Here is a 22,932-nt window from a genome sequence, read left to right as displayed (position 1 = left end):
TCTACTAGTTTGAAGAGACAGCTTAGAAAAGGTTTTTAGAAACTTGTCCCTGCCTCCTGCATTGCAGGGAGGATTTTTAAAGCTTGAAAGAGAACTTAGGTTTTGCTGTCTTAAGAGGTTTGTTGTTTTCCCTTTGAGCTAATCACAGGTGGTCCCCATACTAATATCTTCAGGTGATTCTAATTTTTGTCCTTCTGAGAAAGTTAAAGGCTTTAGTTTTTAAGTTTGAGAGCTTTTAGTTTGAGAAAGATTAAGGCTTTTTTAGAGAGATTTTCCCCCAAAATTTTCCAAGAAAAGCTTTATAGTTTGAGAAAGATTTTTTCCCCAGGAGGAAGACCAACTTTTCCCAAAACTTCCCAACTTTAAACTTTTTGGCTTTTTACACCCCCATTTTTGCCTCAGGGAGAAATCACTTTCTCCTGCCGCTTGGACTTAGCATTTCAGCTGTCCCCCAGGTCAAAAAGCTTCCATAGGAAACTTTTTCTTCCCCATAAGCTCAAAGAAGAGCTTTTTTACTACCCGTAAAGCCCAAAGAAAGATTTTTTCCCCCCCAGTTTGCATTCATAGCCCCCAAAGTTAGAATATTGGAGAGTTTTTCTGTCTAGTTGCCTTATTTTTTCCTACACAATCTTAAACTTCTAAGTTTTTCCTATACTATATTACTACCCTATGCCTTATACTTATTTTTCAGATAGAAATTGAGAAAGGGATAGAAGGTAGAAAATTTTGACAGAAGAGAATTTCGCTGCAGCATCGGACATCCTTCCAGTCCGCTTTCCTTTTCTCTCGAGGATAAAACCCCTGCCTCTCAATAATATATATAAAATATATATTTTCCATAACACCGGCATGCCTTATCCACTGGCAGGGCTGAACTCAGCACTTTCGCCAAAAACTCTGTAATAAAACTATTATTTTCCTTTATCTTTAGTCCCTATTACTTTCTCTTTAGTCCCCGTTCATTTGTATTTAGTCCCCCCCTTTTTTAGGCGCCCTTTTTTTCTTTAGTCCCTGTTCGTGGCGCCATTCTGTGGGGCGTTTACCCAACCACCCCCACAGTTCCCCAGAGTTTTCTTGAGTGCGAGCAGCAGGAAATATTAGATAGAAGGATTTATTGCGGAGAATATCACGGAAATAAACAGATAGAAAATAAAGGATAGCCTCGAGAGGGCCTGGAACCTATTCCAACGGCCCCGACTGTCTCTGCCCCAGGGTTTTTATAGAGATGCCAAGGGGTGGAGCAAAAGACCTCCTCCCCCAGCACAGCCAAGTGCAGACCATCCCAGACACCTGCACTTAGGCCCGTGGTCTAATCATCCTCTATGCGGACCTGCTGGGTAAAGCCATGAGGAACCCGAGAACGGGCTCCCACAAAATGTGCCCTGAGGATTTAAAAAATAGAATCTGTGAAAAAATGAACACCAGTACATGACTCGGAAACAGTCCTGTATTCTCCTCTAAGGGAAGCCTTTTGAAAGCACTGCCTCTTGCCAAATGCCTATTTTATTTGATTTACTCCTCAGCAAAACCCTAGGAAGACAGCAGTGGCTGTGGGTGATGGAATCAAGGTATTAGGATTAAATTGAATTAAATCGGTACAGTAGTAGCATTAAATTTAGTACCTGCATGCTAGGCAGTCACTGAGTTACACCCCAGTCCCTATTTCTGTTTTGTTATTATTGTTGTTGTTTGTAACAAGAATTTCTAAATGGTCTTAATAAATAAATAACACGGAGCCAGAAATTTGGATTAAAGTCTGAGAGAAAGATCTGAGGAATAGGGCAAACTGTGAGCTAACCTCACCTTGCCAAGTCAGCAGCTTTCAAAGAAAGCTTCTTCCTGTATACTTACGTTTATATGTTTCTGTTCTGTTCTCTTATTGGCTCTTTTAGCCCAGCTACATCACTTCCTCTTCCTACACAGCTCTGTCACTTTCTGTCTGTCTGTACAGACCTCCAGACCTCTGTGGTTAGTACTGGGATTAAAGGCATGTTTAATACTGGGATTAAAGGCGTGTGTCACCACACCTGCCTCCATTCCCTAGTGTGGCCTTGAACACACCTGTGCTACAGCTCCCTGACTTCTTTACTTATAATGGCTGGCCTTTTTCCTCTGATCTCTAGGCAAGCTTTATTTATTAAAGCACAAATAAAATATCACCACATTTCAGCACAAATAAAATATCACCACAGTTGTTGTTTTTTCATTTTGAAATGAGCAAGTTATAAGAAAAGGAGCTATTTTTAATTTTTTAAAAAGCAAGATAGAAATATTTGGAAATTATAATAATGGTATACGCTTCAACTGTAGTCTCCCCATTAGATGACTACAAAGTACTTTCTAGAGATTTCCTATCTAATTATCTTTACTTTTTCATTTCATAGGCCACATTCACACTTGCTTTCCTGGGGTTATTGTCAGTTGATCCTTCTTCTGATTAAACTTCCTGCAGACTTTACAACCAAAGAGAAAATGACTGACATCTGTAAGTCCTATGGGTAAGTGAGGATGTTTACATATGCTGGTCTGGAGGTTGAGATCCACAAATAAGCTTCTAGTCAAGGTCCAGCATTGGTGTGCTTTATTATGCAAGGATTCAATATGATACTTAAACATCAATGCACTTTTTTTTAACACTATAGTTTTTACTTTCTGTGTATGGCCATTTTGCCTACATGAATGTCTGCACTACAGAGGTCAGAAGAGGACATCAAGACTTGCTGGGACTGGAGTTATAGACAGTTGTGAGTCACCATGTGGGTGCTAAGTGGAACCCAGGTCGTCAGCAAGAGCAGCCAACAATCTTTTTTTGTTTTGTTTTGTTTTTTTGAGACAGAGTTTCTCTGTGTAACTTTGCACCTTTCCTGGAACTCGCTTTATAGACCAGGCTGGCCTCGAACTCACAGAGATCCGCCTGCCTCTGCCTCCCTAGTGCTGGGATTAAAGGTGTGCGCCACCACTGCCTGGCTCAGCCAGTGATCTTAACTCCTGAGCCATCTCTCCAGCCCTATGTTTTAAGTGATAGTAACCATTATCTTTCTTTGAAATTTTATTCCTGTATTGTAAGGAGAGGATGGCCCATGTGAGTTCTTTGTATTCCTTCTGCCCAGTTGCTAGAGCCAGTTAGTTCTCAGGCCATTACATATTGTTTCCACACCAGTTAGAATAGATAAAAGATTTGCAAGAAGGGGGAGATCAGAGTAGGTTTTCTGGTGAAGGGCTCCGGAGGAAGGGAGATTGGGAGTCAGCCCTGAAGGCTGTGGAGTGGGGAGGGTCTGCTGAGGGAGGCAGCAGGAGGATGAAAAACTGACACCACTGATGAGAGGGTCAGTCACTGTCTGGTAGTCTTGACTTCTGCTCCACCTGAAACAGTGTCTTTTAGAGGGACCTTTGTCTTTCTTTTCCCTTAGAGGGAATTCATGCAATGGCAACTATGTGGTACTTATTTATTCATTGATAATGAAGGATGAGACTGGTGGCAGGTGGTGAGATCATGAGATACTCTTTGGACTTAAATAATAAATAGTAGTTTGTTTTATTTTTAATTTAATTTTGAGGAGGGGGCAGGTGCATGCATGTCGTCTGTGTGGAGGTCAGAGAACAGTCTTCTAGAGTTTATTCTCTTCTCTGCCCTACGGGTCCCGGGGATAGGACTTGGATTGTCAAGGTTGGCAGCAATGCCGTAACCTGCTGAATTATCTCTGGCCCTCTTTTAGACTCTCCTGAGATGATTCCTAGTGTCATCCACGAGAAAGGAAATCCTACAGGAAGAGATTGTGTGAATTATTACAGGATGAGGGGTTGGTGATTAGGGAGCCCCCCAAGGAGAAAGTCCATGGAATGAGATTTGGAGACAAACATTCTTTTTTTGTATTGAATGGTAAAACTTAAAAAGGAGGGACTAACGATATGGTTCAGGGGTTAAGAGCACTGGCTTTTCTTACAGAGGATCCAGGTTTAATTCTCAGCACAACCATCTGTAGCTACAATTCCAGTGGATCTGACATCCTCTTCCAGCCTCCCGAGGCACCAGACTCACATGTGGTACATATATGTATACATGCAGGCAAAGCAGCCATAGACATAAAGCAAATAAAATTAAAAAACGAAACTATTTGCAAAGTACATAAAGCTTTATTTATTAAGTGCACTAGATCAAGGCTCTGGAGTAGAAGTTTGTGTGATAATGGAAATATTCTACTGCACTGCCTCCTAGCCACTAGCCACATGCAATCACCAATTTTTAACTACAAAACTGATTTTTAGGGACTGGAGAGGTGGCTCAGTGATTAAGAACACTTGTTGCTCTTGCTAAGGATCTAGGTTCAATTCCTAGCATCTACATGAAGATTCACAACTGATGTAATTCTAGTTCCAGGGGATCTGATGCCCTCTTCTGGCCTTTGGGAACACCAGGCTTGTACATTATGCACATATATGTAGACAAACGCACATACAAAATATAAAAATAAATCTTGGGCTGGGCTGGGGTGGTGCACACCTTTAATCCCAGTACTTGGGAGGCAGAGGGAGGTAGATCTTTGTGAGTTTGAGACCAGGTCTACACAGTGAGTTCTAGACACTCAAGGGCTACACAGAGAAACCCTATCTCAAAACAAAACAAAAAAACCAACAAAGCAAAAAATAAATGAATAAATACATACTTAAGTAAATCTTGGGATTGGGAAGATGGCTGAGGGGTGAAGAGTACTTTCTAGAGGACCCAGGTTCAATTCCCAGCACTCACATGGCAGCTCACAACTCTATAACTCTAGTTCCAGGGGATCCATTACCTATTTCTGGGCTTGTTGGACAACAGGCATACATTTGATACACAGACATTCGTGTAGGCAAAATACCCATATCCATAAAAAATTTAAAGTTCCTTTAAATAAATAAATCTTTTAAAAAAGACTTAACACTAGCTGGTGGTAGTGCATGCCTTTAATCCCAGCACTTAGGAAGCAGAGACAGGCAGAATTTGAGTTCAAGGCCAAACTGGTCTACAGAGGGAGTTCCAGGATAGCCAGGCCTACACAGTGAAACTGTTTTGAAAAAATCCAAAAAAAATAAAGAAAAGAAAAAAGAAAAGGATTGTCTTAACAACAACAAATTACCTCTGAGTTTTAATTTTTATTTACTTTGACCTTAAGCTTTAATGACCACATGTGGCTAATATGGTCAGTGCAGTTCATGCACATCCACTGCACTTACTCCTTTTATCAACTTTGTTCCCTTTAAGTTTCTGGCCTGGATATCTGACACTCTGTCTGGAGCTGGAGAGGAGGAGGGAGGCCTTCACCAACATTGTGTATCTGAATGACATAAGCCTGATGGAAGGGGACAATGGTATGTAAATTCCAAATGTAACTCCTCATTGTGGTGTTCTGGAAGTCTCTCCTCACTTTTCAGTAAGCAAATTTGAACATTTTAGAGGTTGTCTACATAGTTTAGATAACTGTTAAAATTGTGGGGGCCTTGCCTAGTCTTTGGTATATTATGGCTTTGTTTCTATTTAACAACTGTTACTGTTTTAAGCACTATACTCCATGTTTTTACATGCTGTTGTGAGATAACTCTTGGGATAGGTAGTCTCAGAACTGCACATCTGCCTTTCATTCTTGCCCACTTTAAAGCTCTTTCTGTTCAGCAGCTAGAATGAGTCTTTAAAAAAAAAAAAAGAAAAGAAAAGAAAAAGAGGGCTGGCAAGATGGCTGAGCAGGGAAGAACACTTGGTGTTCTTGCAGAAGGCCAGAGTGGTTTCCATCACCTCATGTTGGGTGGATCATACTTGCCTATAATCCTAGTTCCATGGACTTTAACACCCTTTTCTGGCTTCTGTGGACACCTGCACACATGCTCTCATATACACATGCACGCACGTGCGCGCGCGCGCACACACACACAAAACAGTAAATTAAATCTTAGAAACAGCTGAGCGATGTAGCTTCCTCCCTGAAAGCCCTTGTATGAACTCATATACAGTTTATACTGTTAAGTATTCTCGTGGACCTGACCTATCGTCTTATCCTCACTGCACACTCTTACCTTTATGCACTGCAGCTTTTCAGATATCCCCTGAACTCAGCAGGTTCTTTGCTGTGTCCCATCATCTTCCATGTCTCCTGGGTCAGAAATGCAGCCCTCTCCCCTCCCCGCTTGCCCCTGCTCCAAGTTTAGATGTCATGCAGGCTGCATGCATGTGCCCTCCTGCCTGTCTCATTCTTTAGCTTTTGTTTGGATGTTGCTTCCACGTTAGAACCTCTCTCAGATCCTCTGAACCACGCCTGCAGTTCTATAGTTCCTTATTATTTTCCTTCATATACTTAACATGATTCATAAGTAGTGATTTGTTCATCTGTGTAAGCCTTTATAACCTGATTGCTGCAGGAGTGTGGAGGTTGATTCTGTTTTGTTCCTTGTTGCATATCCAGGAAGCTTGAGGGTGATTTTAACTCTGTGTGTTCGAAAGGTTTGTGCTGAAGTGAAGAGACTCTGTTCTTGAATGTCTTTGTTTGGTCTTAAGTGTTCTTACAGTTCTCATGTTTCATGTATGGAGCCTGTATGCGCGCTGTGTTTCTGCGTGCAGGGTGGATCCCTGAGACCTTGGAGGAATGGAAGCTTCTCCTACATCTACTACAGAACAAGAGCACGAGGCCAACTCCTCAGGAGTCACTGAATGCGAGCCTCAGTGATGGGCCTGCCCCCATCAATGTGGAGAATGTGGCACTCTTGTTAGCTAAGGCCATGGGCCCAGATCGGGCTTAGTCACTGCTACAGGAATGTGGTCTAGCCCTTGAGTTGTCTGCAAAGTTTACCAGAGCCTGTGACATCCTGAGGATCGCTGAGAGAAGACAGAGGTAATGCCAGGCTGCCGTACACTGTCTGTGGTGCCTGCACATGTAAGCTTGCACAGACTTTCAGCAGTAGGTAGATGGGAGTGCAGAGATCATGTAGTCTCAACCCCTCACTAGCACACGAGGAGACTGAGACACATCTGCTGATTATGGTTTAAATGAAGAGGCCAAAGTAAAATTTTACTCATCAGCATGATCAAGGTACTCTTCAGCTTAGTGTGAGTGTCCCACTACCATGCATCCTCAGTTCTCTAAGAATGGTATTGATACAGGTCTGTGAGCTTGCTGCCTAGTAGGCCAAGGCAGGAGAACCATGAGTTCAAAGACACAGGGGATTTAGTGAAATCCCATCTCAAAAGTAAAAAGAGGCGGGGCATGTGGCTCAGTGGCAGAGCATTTATTTATCATGCATGAAGCCCTGAATTCAATATCCAGTTTAAAACACAAAGCAAAACTATTTACTTAAATATTACACACACACACACACACACACACACACACACACACACACACACACACACACTTATTTTACTCAAGTTTTTCTTTTTCTATTTGTGTTAAAATAGATGTTGTAGAAAAAAAACAAAACAACAACAACAAACCATAGGCAAGTGTGATGGCACACACCTGTAATCTCAGCTCTGGGGCGGCTGAGACAGGAGGATCAGCAGTTCAAGGCCAGCCTGGTCTGTATAGCATTAACTACCTGTCTTTTTTTTTTTTTTCTTTTTTTTTTTCGAGACAGGGTTTCTCTGTGTAGCTTTGCGCCTTTCCTGGGACTCACTTGGTAGCCCAGGCTGGCCTCGAACTCACAGAGATCCGCCTGCTTCTGCCTCCCGAGTGCTGGGATTAAAGGCGTGCGCCACCACCACCCGGCAACTACCTGTCTTAAAAAAAAGGAAAAGAAAGAAAAAGAAAGCAAATCCATGTGAAATTTGCTGTCTAGAGCATTTAGTGATTCAGTGTGTGCAGGTTGCTGTGCAGCCAGTTTCTAGTCTATTTTCCTCTGAATTGATGGGCCAGAGCTATTAAACAGGCCTTCATTCCCATACCCCTGACAACCATCATTCGACTTTCTGTTGAGTTGGAGCATCCCAGATGCCTCATCAAAGTAGAATGATAACAATATAGGTTGAGTATCCCATAGCTAATAGACCTGGGAACGGAAGTATTCCAGGTTTCAGAGGTTTTAGATTTGAGAAGAGCTTCTCAACTGGTAGTGATGCTGAATGAATATTTGTGCTTACCAGCTTTGAAATCATCCTTGGAGAAATAGCTAAGTCTATTGCCATTTTAAAGTCAGGTTGCTAATTTAGCTGTGGAATTCCACCATATTCTAAATATCTAGATGCCTCTTACCAGGTAGGATTTGCATGTACTTTCTCCCATTCCAGATTGCTTGTTCATTTTGTTGATCACTTCCTTGTTTCCCAACACTGGGCATTGAACCCGAGACCTCATCTATGCCTGGCAACATTCCAGTTCCCGAATGATGATGTTCCCAGCTCTCTGCTGGTTTCAGCCTTTGTCTTTTATCACAGTGTTTTGAGTCCTCTTTAGTCTTTAGAGTTTTTGCTTTGCTATTAAGAATGAACTAGGACAACTGAATTTGCTTGTTTCCTTCTGTGGAATTTCAGAGCGCTGATACAAGCCATGCTTGAGAAGTGTGACCGGTTCCTCTGGTCACAGCAGGCCTAGTGGGAGATCTGTCAGGACATGGTATCATTTTGACCAAGTGGAATCCTGCTCCGGAAACTTCAGAGGACTTTGCCACAGAAGGAAAAGGGATACCTCAAACCATGCCAGGAACAGAACCTGCCATGCTGCTGCAGTTGCTCTTGCCACCATCTCCACCTTGGCACTTGACTCTTGTGGCTCTGTGACCTCAGTTTGTCAACCACAGTCGTCTCTTGGGAGAAGTTGGTCATGGTTCAGTGGCCCGAGCATGGGACTGCTCACCGCCATGTGGTGTTCAGTGCGTACACAGTAGTGATTGCGATGTTAGTGCATCAGGGAATCGTTTTCTACTGTGGCAGATCTGTTGGGGGCAGACGCTTTGCTCCATGAGGACAGATAATATTGTGAACTGGAGTTCAGTACTATTTACACTTGTCTGAGGCCATCTAGAAATTACCGAGTTAAGACTTAGAACAATGACATTGTTTAAAGAGTATTACCCAAAAGAGTCATGCACTTTTTTTTCCCTTTCTTTTTTGGAAACAGGGTCTTACTTTGTAACTCTAGCTAGCCTGGAACATGCTAGAACAGGTCGACCAGGCTGGCCTAGACCTTCGAGATCTGCCTGCCTTTCTCTGCCTTCTAAGTGTTGGGATTAAAGGTGTGTGCCACCCCCCCCCCACTTTTAAAAATTATTTTTAAAGAGCTATGGTAAGAGAAAGTCAAGCACTAATGTAAGTTATAACAAATGATGGTGTTATTTAAGCCATGTTACTAGATTGTCATTTGTGAGCCTTTACTTTATGTTGTATTGGTAATAAATGATGAAGGTTTTGTTTGAGCAGAACGTGGACATGAGATTGATTTCTGAGAAGTTTGCAGGAACATCTTGGGTAAATCCAGTGTGGAGTGGTGTTAGACATACTGAATAAGTGACCTCTTTCTTTCCCCCCATTTACACCAAGCCAGAGAAGCACACATTCTGTCGTACCTACCCATGACGTGGATACGACCTGCCCTGGTAGACTGAAGTGGTTGTCAGGGAAACAAGGCAGCACCTGGGTTTGGGGTGTGTTGGCTGACGCTGAATGTGAGACTGCATTGAGGTAATGGGAGAGAGCTCTCCCTTCACTTTCTGCCTTGGTCACTACACAGTGGCTGAAATATAGCCCAGAGCATGTCTCAAGGCAAGCAGATGCCAAGAACTGGCATGGCTGCCATCATGTCCTCATCTCCCTGTCTAGGGCAAGTTACCACAATCGTTATTTCCCAACAAGTATTCCTGGCCCACGTCACGTGAATTTATTTTCCAAGGCAAAGAAAATAAAATCCTCTTCAGCCAAACATTGACATTAGAACAGTCTGAGCGTGAGGCCGTGTTTTCACATCTGTTGTTTGCTGAAAAGTTCGAGACACACGCGATTTGTGGTTGTCTCGCTTTCAATTTTGTGTCTGGATCTGACAACTGGACCGCTACAGAGTGACAGTGCAGACAAGAGCTTGTCCTGTGAGGGTGGCCGCTCAGCCTGGGTGTATCTCCCCACTAATGATCTTGGTGAGGTACTTTGTCTCTTTTAAGTTTTGATTGTGTGGATTAAATGATAGAGAGCTTTACCATGGGATCTGGCACCTAGGAACTGAGTGTAGAGCCACCTGCCCAGGAGTAAGAACTGACACTCCATGTAGAACAGGTAAATGGGTCACTGAGATCTGCCTGCCTCTGCCTCCCAAGTGCTGGGATTAAATGTGTGCGCCACCACTGCCCACCTATGTCATAGTATTTTCAACCCTCCCATTGAGTAACATTTCATTGTAAACTGTAATATTTCATGGGTATGTGTGACCTTGTGGATATGCTTTGGGAATGCCTCGGGACTCAATCGACCTTTATGCCCCCAGGAAGCCCCATGTGCACTCACAGTAACAGAATCTGCTGCTTGGGAGAGCTCCTGCTCTTGACTTAGTGCTCTGTTTCCTCAATCTTGAAATTCTAAATGGTTTCTGTAGTAGGGCACCCGCATTTCTGGTTTTCATGGTACTCACAAATGAGGTGATCCTAAATGTCACAACAGAACTGGTGGGGATCCTGAGGTTTTGTACTTCTGACAAGATTCAAGGTGACTGATGTTTCTGGCCTTCAGATCATAATTTGAGGTGCAAGACTGCAGTGTGGTAAAACAGCTTGGAAGGAATGTGAAGTGCAGAGCTGAAGCCCGTGGTGGCTGAGATATGGGCCCTAAACTGCTAAGTGTGAGGTGCATCTGTAGGTTCCATAAGCTTCAGTATTTGGAGTTATTGTTGTCACAGCAATTTAGCCTTACCTCAGTGAAAGATGTGAGCTAGAGGAAGCCGCCTGTGAGGTGTGCAGTGAAAACAGCTCCAGGCAGAGTCAGCCTCCCTTCTCCTGCAATGCCAGAGGGTACTCATGGAATAGTGTTTCAGTTCTATGGTTTTAGAGACTGAGTTTGAACCATAGGAAAAAGGTCCCTTAGACCTCACAGTGCAAGGGTTGTACTTTGAGTCAGGAATAGGGGTGGAGAGACCAGTGTATCAATTGCCAGGACTCCAGGGGTTCCTCTTCCCAAAGACAAAATGAGGTGGTAGCTAAAGGGTATAAGGCCTGGGAGCCGAGAAGAGGGATGACAGCACTGTCTTAATTAGAGTTTCTGCTGCTGTGAACAGACACCAATAACTTGACAACTATTATAAAGGAAAACATTTAATTGGTGCTAACTTACAGTTTCAGAGGTTCAGTTTATTATCATCATGGTGGAGAGCATGGCAGTGCACAGGCAGACATGGTGCTGGAGAAGGAGCTGAGAGTTCTACATCTTGATCTGCAGGTAGCAGGAAAAGCACTGTGTGTAAGTAAATTGTTTGCAACTCTGTGGGTTTGGTCCTGGGTTTCAGCACCAACAATTAAGTAAATTGGTTGCAACAAGTCTGGGTTTGGTCCCGGATTTTGGCACCAAAACATGAGTTTTGCAACTCTGGGAAAGGTGTCCTGACTACCTGGGAGTCAGGCAACACCTTGAGATGCTTAGGATAGCTCTGATGGCTGAAATGCAAGAAGACAGTTCAGCCCTGGAGGGCAAGGTATCCTGGACACCTCGAGTTGCTCAGAACAACAGCTCTGCCCTGAAGGTGTCCTGTTTAGCACAGCTGTGACAGCTGGAACTGCTTCAGCAGAGAAAGGTATCCTGACTGTTCGGGAAAGTCAGACTGTACCTGGTGTGATGGGGATGGTCTCCTCGCAGGATATAGCAATCCTGCTCCTCTCCTGGAGAGATGCTACAGCTGAGCTTTGCTCAGCACCCACTTAAGGGGGCTTCCCAGCAGAGCTCTGCTTCTCTGGCCTAAGAAATTGCAGAAATGTAACAATCCCCTCAGGCTCAGGAGAAAAGTGTTACTTTTCAGCTCTCTCTTGCTCTGTCCACTGAGGGACGTCTCAGCAAAGATCTTCTGTTCAGCTCCCCCTTGCTCAATCCACTATGGGATGTCCCAGCAAGGTTCTTCTGTGCATCAGTGAATGAAGATTTTGAGAAAGAGATTTATTTGGAAAGGAGGAATCCAGGAGAGTAGCTGTTTTTTTTCTAACTGACCAGGCAGTTAGCTGGGGTTCTAACAGCCTTCCTGGGAAGTTGCCCCCAACAGGGCACTGCCAGGGAGGGGCAGGGAGAACCAGCCATGGAAAGAAAAGTAAGATACGTACTACTGAATCCCTTGGCAATCTAGCTGGGCTGCCACTGAACCTGTGGGAAGCAGACTTGGATTTTGTTAGTCCTAAAACTCTCTGGGGTGAGGGGTACCGGGGGTCCCAGAAACACCAGCTGGAAAGAAGCCAAGTGTACAGAAGCAGGGGTCTTATTTCGGGCTTGCCTTGGCAGCGCCCTCTTCTGGCAGAGAAGACAAATCACAGGAGGGCACGGGGGCTCAGAGTGGAATTGAGTACTCTTCAGGGGAGGAGATGGGTGAAGTTATATTTTCAGAGGAAAGACAACTGAAAAGAATAAATGAGCTGGGCATAGTGGCACAAGCCTTTAGTCTCAGCACTTGAGAGGCAGAAGCGGCAGATCTCTGTAAATTTGAGGACAGCCTGGTTTACATAGTGAGTTCCAGGACAGTCAGGACTGCATAGTGAGACCCTGTTAGAGAAAAACCAAACACTGAAAGAATAAAGGAAATGTGAACATAGAGTAGAGTAGTTCCCAACAGAACATCTCCAGTTCCTGTGAGGAGGTTCCAACAGAGGAGAGGGAGAGGGGATAAGCGCTGTCTCGGAGTTAGGACAAAAGGAGTTGGGGGCAGAATAAATGAGATTGGGGAGACAGTGGTGGCAGGGTGGCTCTGTGACCATGCTCAAAGCACTGGCCTTGAGGGTAGTGTGGCCGTGGACTTGACTCCCGGAGAGTGTAGTACTGAGGAGGCAGGTCCGTGGTCAGATTCCTACAGCAGAGAGGCCCCAAGTCGGGTTCTAGATTTTCATGAAATGCAAGAAAAGAGAACAAAAGATCAGAGAAAGGATGAGCTGTGAGACTGAATAAAGCAAGCCTTCCAAGGCTTTATAAATATGAGAGACATTAAAGTCTGCACCGTGTGGGAGAGGGTGGTTCAGTGGGTAGCACTTGTCTGAGAAGCATGAGGACTAGAGTTTGCATTCCCAGGGCCCACATAAAAGCTGGGCAGGTGTGGTAGCTGCCTCTAACCCCAGTGCCCAGGGAGCAAGGACAGAGAGCCAGCAGGAGAAGGCAAGCTGCAGCTTCAGAGAGAACTGCCTCAGTAAACAGAAGTGCAAGCGACTGAGGAAGATACCCATGCCGGTTAGTTGTTGTCAACTGTACACAAACTAGAGCCAGGAAACAGTGCTCCACTGTGGTCTCTGTTTCAGTGACGGCCTCTAGGTTCTTGCCTCTGTTTCCTTTGGTGACAGACTGTAACCTATAAGCCTGGTAAACCCTTTCCCCCACAACTGGTTAAAGTATTTATCACAGCAACAGAGAAACAAAGTAGGACAACAGCCAACATCAACCAAGAGTCTTCTGTACCTCCACACACTTGCAAGCATGAACATACACATGTCATAGGGTCACCATTGCTGTGATGAAACATCATGACCAAAAGCAATTTGGGGAGAAAAGGGTTTATTTGACTTACACTTATAATCATAGTCCATCATTGAAGGAAGTCAGGACAGGAACTCAAACAAGATGGGGACCTGGATGCAGGAGATGATGCAGAGGCCATGGAGGGGTGCTGCTTACCGGCTTGCTCATCATGGCTTGCTCAGCCTGCTTCCTTATAGAACCCAGCACCACCAGCTGATGGATGGCATCATCTGCATGGGCTGGGCCCTCTCCTATAAACCACTAATTAAGAAAATACCCTACAGCTAGATATTTTTAATTTGTGTGGGGGTTTTTTTGTCTGTGTATATATAAATTTGTTTTTACAATCAAATCAAAGTTTCCCCTCTCTCCCCTCTTCCCAGTTCCTACACCCCCCGCCCCCGCATCCACTCCCCCACTGTTTCTCATCAGATACAGGCAGGCATCCCTAGATATCAGTAAGCCATGATATATCAAGTTGCAGCGAGATTAGGCACCTCCTCTTCTGTTATGGCTGGATTCCAAAGCAGGCAACACAGTCAGAGACAGCCCCTGCTCTCACTGTTAGGAGTCTCATATGAAGACCAAGTTACACAGCCTCCTGCAGGATCTTTTGGAGACATTTTCTCCATTGAGATTTCCTTCTCTCTGATGACTCTAGTTTGTGTCAAATTGACATCAGACCAGCCAGCACAGTACACTCCCACACACCATACTCATATAAAACGTTTTTAAACAGTCTGGTGTGCTGGCACATGCCTGTAATCCCAGAACTTGGGAGCCTGAGGCAGTAGGATCTCTTGTGTTCAAGACTAGCTTGAGTAACAGTGTGAGACCCTGTCTCAACAACCACCACCTCTCAGCATGTGACAAGTAGAACATGTGGACAGAGAAGTCTGTTCACTAGTTTGGAAAGGCCAGGTCATCTATTTCTTAGAGGTGCAATACGAGAAAAGCATTCAGAATTCCTATCTAAGGAGGAAAGTGCCCAGACTCCTGAGGAGTGTGTAGGTTGTACAGCCAGAATAGGCTTAGAAGGACAGTGGCTTTTCCCCAGAACAAGGATGTCAAAGGCCATACAAACGGGCTGCATCTTGGTGTTGATGCTGTGTCTGTATCCCCAGACACAGTTTTCCCTGTGATATTTCTCTGGACTCAATGTAAGTCAAGCAGAGGTGTGCTGGCTGGGTTTGTGTCAACTGGACACAAGAGGGTCATTGGAGAAGAGGGAGCCTCAATTAAAAATGTGTCTATAAGATCTGGCTGTAGGCATTTTCTTAGTGATTGATGGGGGAGGGCCCAGCCATTGTGGGTGGTGCCATCCCTGGGATGGTGGTCCTGGGTTCTATGAGGAAGCCAGCTGAACAAGCCATGAGGTGCAAACCAGTAAGCAGCACCTCTCCATGACCTCTGCATCAGCTCCTGACACAAGGTTCTGGCTCTGTTTGAGTTCTTGCCCTGACTTCCTTCAGTGATGTGGAAGTGTAAGCCAAACAAACTGTTCCTTCTCTAAGTTGCTTTGGCCATAGTATTTTCTCACAGAAATAGTGACCTAAGACGAGAGGAAACTACTTGGGAATATTTCTTAGGATGGAGAAGTTGTGCGATACTGGATTTGTCTAGGTGCTGCTGAGGAGTGAGCAAGATCAGGTGATAGCTGCAGGGCAAGTCCTCCTATGGTTGTGTACCTGGTCCCCAGAGACAGGGAGCACAAGGCTGTGGTATGAGAACAGGTGACTGGACATGGTTGACAGGGAGTAAGGGCCTGGACATGGAAAGGCCTGAAAATAACAACATACCCATAGCACAGGAGCCCAGAGAAGGGATCATGCCAGATTCTGTGAGATTGGTGTCTGCCCTGTGTGAACCCAGAAATGTCCTTCAATGACAGATACTCAGGCTCAGCTCCACTTCCATGTTAGTGTTTATTACCCTCTTTTCAAGCATATAGTTACTACTCCAAGAATAACACAGTTTTGAAACTCTTGGTCCATATTCATGTGAGATAACTATTGTGTGTTCCCAAGCAACTCCAGTGTTCATGAGAAAGAAGAACCCCAGACCCTGTCCTCAGGGCCCACATCACAGCCTCCTGGAGCAATAAAGAGGATGCTCAGTATTTGTCAGGCAGTCCTTTAGGTCTGTAGTGATTGGGGTCCTTGCCACTGCGGCCCCATCTGTTTGCTTCCTGGTCAGCCATAGAGTCCTCGTGTCCACGGCCTATGAAACTCTGAAAGCCCTCTCTTGCATCACTAGGAGAAGCAGAGATGGGAGAGATCCATCACCAAGCTGCATGGCCACAGTCCACGGTCTGAGTTTTCCCCCTTTGCATGGGATGGCTTTAGGAGGAACCCAGGAAGGGCCAGGCAGGAGGTCAGCCCAGACTGGTCACCCCACACTAGCTGAACATCACCAGAAACACTGGTGATGATGAGAGTCATTCCCTGTCTACATTTGGGAGCAGGCTCACATAGCATGGCTGTGTGCTGAATGCCCAAACCCAGGGTCTACACTGGGTGTAGATGGAGCCAGTACCTGGATAAGCAAGAGTAGGAGGGATCTGAGATTAGCATGACCCTCTCCAGAGCTAATCTACTTCTTCCCCCAGAAGTGTCAAGGCCTGCTACCCAGGTCCAGTCTTCCAATCAATCTATGTTTACCTGATGACTTCAGCAGCCCAGACTCCTCCTGGTCCCCTTTGGGCTGCATCATAGTTCCCTCTAGCATGGAAATATTTGTCTGAGTTTTTCCAGTTGGCCTCCTTCATGTCAGAGTAGGCTCGCCACATATCCCCAGCCCCTAGATGGGAAAGACAGCAAGATCATGAACCTAAAAGCTCTGCCCATGCCTTAGAGAGGAAGAAAGGGATGAAAAGAGCTCGTGGCTTGAGCCTGTGGTCAGAGCAGCTGAGAGCGTGAATGGAAGATCATCTCCTGATCCTCACTGTCGTCTCCTAGTAACTCAGGAGGGCCATTGGGGGGCCCAGCTGCCCTGTGTTCGCCTTTCTTCTACAGTGCTGCTGTGAGCTGCCCCTCACCTGGGTGGGAAGCAGCCAATGAGGCAGCACAGTGTCATTACACATAGCAGGGTGTGTCAGCTTCAGTATCGTGGAAGTGTTTGCTACAGAGTCGTCAGTTTCTGCCACCGGACCTCAAAGCACATTTCCTTAGTAGTGCAACCTAGTGTCTCTACAGCCATTGAAAATGCCCTGCGAGCACACCACCTCCAAGCAAGGGCCAGTGTTTCTGGAGGCAGCTACCCTCAGCTAGGAAGTCCCATCCTGAGGTGACTTAGTACACAGAAGGCAGAGGGGGGCTGCATACAGGGAGCATCGACTTTGATCCCTAAGAATTCTGTCCTGACAGAGAGCATGTGCACCACAGTGACACTGTCATCTCTGCCCTTGGGCTAGACTGCACAGGTTCTGTGCTGTCTTGGGGGAGCTTTGAAGCAATGATCTCAGCTGTAGCTGCAGGTTCTGATCCTCTGAGGAGACACTGAGAGTCACCATGCCAGGCTACACCCAAGGCCAATCTTGAGTCTCTAGGTGCAGGGGGATGACTGGTCAAGACCTGGGTGGTATTCCAACTCTCTAGGTGATGCCATTGTTACCTTATATTGGTCACAAATGAATTTAGAAAGTGTCCGGCAGACTGACAGACAGGATTGTCCTCAAGCACAGCTAGGTTGTGATCTCTGCTCTGCCCCCTGCTGTATGCAGTGCATTTCAGGAAGTCTTGCCAGAGTCCCTGGTCCATCCTGACAAGCAGGACAGTGAGTTCAGATCTTCTGAATGCTCGGGTGTTGTATAACAGGTGGTGTTAATGAGGGTCCATGGAATGAAGACACAGAGGCACCTCAAAGATGAATCTTAGCCTTTTCCGGCTGCAAGGTGGATTCATCTCTCTGGACTGAACCACTGTAGCTTAGCAAAGGGCCCTTTTATTGTTATACAATTTACACCTTAGTAAGTCAATTCCATTTACCAAAACCTCTTATCTAAGCCCCCTAAAGGGACAATGCCAAATGCAAATTCTCAGTAAAGGAATACCACAGTGTTTTGGCTTGGTCCTAACCAAGTTTGCATAGGCTTTAAACCCCTTAGGAAACTCTCAGATAAGACTTCAAACAGAGGGTACCAGAGACAGGAGCTAGCAATCACAAAAGGCAGATCAAAGCTAGGTGCTAACACTCCGGAATCTGCAGGAATTCTCCCAACACTCAGGAGACCCCTAGAGGCTGTGCCTCTCTGCCCCCAAAGCCTTACCATGGTAAGCCTCGCTAAGGAATGAAAACCAGCTTTCACTGCTGACTCCCAGGACCAAGGAGCAGAAAATGAGTCCAGTGAGAAGCTTCATCCTGCTGAAATGAAAGGACAGGCTGAAGGAGACGCCCACAGTCTGGCGCCTCCTTCTCGGGTGTCTCATCCACAGACACCCTGGTTGTTCTGTCTTACTGATGTTCAGTAGTGTCCTAGCAGTGGCCCCTGGAGACCTCACAGCAGGACCCCGCTCAGAGCCACAAGGTCTCAGTTCTGACCCCATCCTGCCTGCTGAACTGTTTATGAAGGCAGCAGGCAGCTCTGATGAAGCTGCAGGAGCAGAGATCACCACTCCCTCCAGGAGCCTCTGATTCAGCAAGAAGCATTGTGCCCCCTCAGCCGGCACAAATCCCACACCCGGTGAATGAAAGTGAGGAATTCCCTTGGGAGGAAAGCACACTTGCTGAAACCCAGCACACACTAAGTATCTGTGCATAGGTTTGTCCCTCACCTGATGTCTGATGGGCAGAGATGGGTGGCTGTGGCTGTCAGTGAGAGGAGGCTGGTATTTATGCTGAGCCTCCCTGCTGGGGTCAGGGGCAGAGAGAGACTGGCATGGTGCTTGGGGAAACTCCCAGCAGGTCATTTCTTCTAAAAGGCTGCAACAGAAATCTTGCTCCATCCACAGGTCATTTCCTGTAATTGTGCAATGTGAACACACTATACACCTTTGTCTTTTCAGTCTTCTGGGTCAGAGTACATACTTTTTAATACTGATGGAACTGAGGATGCTGAGAGTCAAGGAGTGGCCATCTCAGTAGAGGATCAGGACTCCTAAGGATAGGAGACTAATTCCTGTAGCCAACACTTGTTTTCCCAGGCATTGCCTCAGGTTGGTTTTTATTTTTTTAACCTGGAACTGACACTTTACCTTCAGTCAGTCAGTCTGTCAGTCTGTCTGTCTGTCTCTCTCTCCCCCTCTCTAGTTTTTGAGACAGGGGTTCACTGTGTAGCCCTGGCTCTCTTGGAACCTACTCTGTCAACCAAGCTGGCCTAGAACTCACAGATTCACCTGCCTCAGCTTCCCGAGTGCTGGGATTAAAGGCCTGTGCCACCACCACCCAGCTGGCCATAAGTCTCTTTTTCATGTCTAAACTAAAATTGCAAAACTGACCAGCCAGCCCCACCAGACATTGTGTGTTTCCAAGGCACCTGTAGCATTTTCACTAGCATACTCCGCTCTCAGCTCTTAGGGAGGCACCTCTGTCTGTACGTTCTTTGTGATGTGACAAAAAGATTAACTAAACTGTCTCACAGGGACAAGGTACTAGAGGGGCCCTGCTCCTTCCTTAACTCAGTCCTAGGAAGGAGCATAAGGTCAGGGCTAAGGCTTTGGGGAGTAAGGAACTAGGAAACCCATAGAAGGGAGGAAGGAAGTACCATTTCTCACAGAGAAGAGCAGCCAGCAGAGGTGGTGGTGGTGGGGTGAGGGAAAGCTAGGTCAGGCACTGAAAGATGAACCCAGCTCTCAGGGCTGTATTTCCCAGAGGATCACTCTTAGCCCTCTCATCAGTGTGAGTTGGAAATCTCAGGGTCAGCAGGGGTAGGAGATGAGGGCTGGCATTACACCAGCCTGTACATGTAGGAACACAGCCTGCTACCATCCAGAAAATAAGCTCTCTTGCTCTTCTTAAGCAGAAATATTCTAGGGAGAGGGTTCTGGACACCACAGGCAGCCTAGACAAGGTGACATCATTACAAACTGAAGATGGATGGAGGAGACGGACTGATTCTCTGCCTGAAACTAGTTTCTCGTTCCTCCTCCTTTTGCTGGGCTCGGTTCATCCCAGCAGAAAAGCTCATTTAGTCTCTTCTTTCTGATGTTCACTCTCCTGTCATCCTGCTCTTCTTCCTTGGTATGAGTTTGAAACAGACTTTCAAACTCCCCAGGGTATGTAGCATGTGGGAGGCGAAGAGGGGGCATCAAGATTCTATCTGACTTTACAGATGTCTTATGTGCACACATGCCATTAGCGAATAAAAAGAGGTCAGTTACGGCCCCTGTGGCCTGGCCAGCAAGTTAGGAATCTGACCAATCTACCTTCTTTGTTTGAGGTTAAAGATTCAGAAAGTAGTAACAAAACAAAAAGTCAAACCCAACTGTAGCCTTATGACAGATGATGTTTTGTTTACATAATGATTCCAAGGACTCCCACATTGTAACTTCAGAGTGACAGCAGAAGTTGGGTCTGTACTGTCCCTGCATGTATGTGGTGTTTGTCACACCACCTGGAGGGTGGTCAGCAGCCACTCATCACCACGTTTGTCCTGGTGGGACTTGCAGAACTGGTACACTGGGCTAACACAGTCCCTGTACTGAAAGGTCCAGCCTCGTGGTGTTTACATTGCAGAGACCAATAAATAAGCACACGACACAAAGCAGGCCACCCTCAGTGTCTGGATTTAAATTATCCCTGGTGATTGTTGGGAAGAAATGGTTTTATGATCAGCCATAGCAACTTTCTGAATACCAATCATTTTCACTCTTTCACAAGATAAAATAATAATCTCAGGTTTCAACGATGGCCCAACAGTTAAGAGCATTTGCTGCCCTTTTAGAGGACCTGAGTTTGGTTCCCAGCATCCATGTTAGGGATCTCACAACTGACCATAACTCAGTTTCAGGGTATCAACACTCTCCTGTCTCAGCAGGCTCCTGCATGTGTATGATGTACATAAACTCATAGAGACATGCATATGTACTTATTAAATAATAGACAAATAAATCTTTAAAAATAATCTCTAGTAAATTTTTACAAATATTATCAGAATTGCTTGGAAATACATTCAACAATCCACTAAGGATTTTTATATAATAAAATGACTAACTACCCTAATTTTCATCAGAGAGCTTTTATCCAGTAATTGATGGAAGCAGATGAAGAGGTCCACAGCCAAGTACTGGGCTGAGCTCCTGGAGTCCTGCTGAAGAAAGGGAGGAGGGATTGTATGAGGCAGGGGAGTCAAGGTCATGAGGGGGGAACCCACAGAGACAGCTAACCATAGCTTGTGGGAGCTCATGGACTCTGGACCAACAGTTAGGGAGCCTGCATGGGACCAACCTAGGTCCTCTGCATGTGTGTGACAGTTGTGTGGCTTGGTCTGTTTGTGAGGAGGCTCCTAGCAACGAGATCACGACCTGTCCCTGGTGCTTAGCTGGCTTTTGGGAAACTGTTCCTCGTGCTGGGATTACTTCATCCAGCCTTGATGCTTTGAGAGGAGCTCGGTCCTTCCTCAACTTGATGTGCCATGTTTATTCATGCCCAAGGGAGGCCTGCCCCTTTCTGAATGGAGATAGAGGAGGGGTGGATGGGGAGGGGGGTAGATGGGAGGCTGGGGGTTTAGAATGGGAGGAGAGGAGGGAGGGGAAACTGTGGTTGGTATGTAAAATAAATAAATAAATAATAATAAAAATAAAATGACTAGCCGGGCGGTGGTGGCGCACGCCTTTAATCCCAGCACTCGGGAGGCAGAGCCAGGCGGATCTCTGTGAGTTCAAGGCCAGCCTGGGCTACCAAGTGAGTCCCAGGAAAGGCGCAAAACTACACAGAGAAACCCTGTCTCGAAAAACCAAAAAAAATGACTAAAATAGCAACTACCTAATTTCTGACCAATGAACTCACTGATGAATGTTTTGTGTACAATCCACCATAACACAGAGAGGGAGGGGCTAATTCCATCTTCTCTCAATGATACAACAACTATGCATGATAAATTCCAAAAGTAAAAACGTGCCTCATTCATCTATGTGTGCCACATGAATGCCTAGTGCTTCTGGGCCAGAAGAGGATGTCAGATGCCCTGGAACTGGAGGGAGAGATGGTTGTGACCCACCATCTGAGTGCTGCTAACTGAACCCAAATCCTCGGAACAGCAGCCAGTGCTCTTCACTGCTGAGCCATTTCTCCAGCCTAGGTGGGTGCCTGGCTCCAGGTACAGAACGTTTAGTTCGGATGCATAGGATGGAGTTATTCTTGATCCTTTGACTTTTAACAAAGCTTCAAAAATGACTTGATAAATTGTATCTGTAGCCTGGCACTGGTGGTGTTCTACAGTGCAAGTTCCGGGACAGCCAAGGCTACACAGAGAAACTCTGTCTTGAAAGAACCCCAAAAAAATATGTCTAGAAGTGAGTTTTTATTTGAACCAATTTTTATGGTTTCATAGAACAATTTGGTTTGAGCACTCTGTAATGCACTATCCCTTTCACAAATGTTTTCAGAGGAGAGTACCAGCAATTTGTTTATAGGACGCAGTTATCTGCTGGCCCACACTGCAGGTGGACTCCAGATTCCAGTCACTGTTGCAGACAGTAGGGTGGAGACTGAATCTTCCCTCTCTCTGTGGTGTCCTTTGCCCTGATTCTTTCCATCACATAAAGCTCAGCAGGCCGCAGAAGGCAGGAAGACTGTGGAGAAGAGAGAAGTGCAGAGTTGTGCACACAGGGCCTGCTGGTTCCTTCTGATGCTCCTGGGTACTTCTCACTCACCAGGTCAAAGGATTTACCCTTCACTGTGGGTGCCAGCTTTGGAAGGGACACATCTCAACAGAGCTAGGAGTCTATTCCCTTCACCACGTCCTTTAGAACAGCACACGTGTGACTGACTTGTGAGAAGAGGCTCAAGAGGGACACCCTTCCCTCTGTCCCTCATGGCTGTAATGGGCTGCCTGCTGCCAAGAAGGGGGAAGGAAATGGACAGTGGACTTGACTGCTAAGCCCCTGCTCTGAATTATTTTATTTCTTGTTTTTTCTTCATGTGAGATAGCAATCTTAGGCTGTATGTATCCTCTGCTTTAATAGTTCCTTAACTGAACTTTTATATATACACTCCTTCATATATTTTTCTATTTATTACCCATTTTGTTATTAAATACCTAGGAGAGTTGTCTTAAGCAAACATCACCATCCCCTCATTATAAGTCTCACATTCATGAAATCATAGCCTGGACTTGGCCTCCACTGTCTGTCCAA

At 45.7% G+C, this 22,932-nt stretch overlaps 1 long non-coding RNA gene across 1 annotated transcript; it reads left to right on the top strand.

Annotated features, from left to right (window-relative positions):
- Window positions 1-2,390: 2,390 nt before the first annotated feature.
- On the top strand, window positions 2,391-9,370 carry LOC128095559 (uncharacterized). The gene is made up of 4 exons (XR_008213262.1): window positions 2,391-2,498; window positions 5,243-5,349; window positions 6,590-6,860; window positions 8,495-9,370. It is a non-coding gene; the product is annotated as an uncharacterized LOC128095559 (long non-coding RNA).
- Window positions 9,371-22,932: the final 13,562 nt, after the last annotated feature.

The sequence above is a fragment of the Peromyscus californicus genome, unplaced genomic scaffold (assembly GCF_007827085.1).
Source record: "Peromyscus californicus insignis strain IS unplaced genomic scaffold, ASM782708v3 Scaffold_4__1_contigs__length_199733344, whole genome shotgun sequence".
Taxonomy (NCBI): Eukaryota; Metazoa; Chordata; class Mammalia; order Rodentia; family Cricetidae; genus Peromyscus; species Peromyscus californicus.
This window is presented reverse-complemented; position numbering and strand designations above follow the sequence as displayed.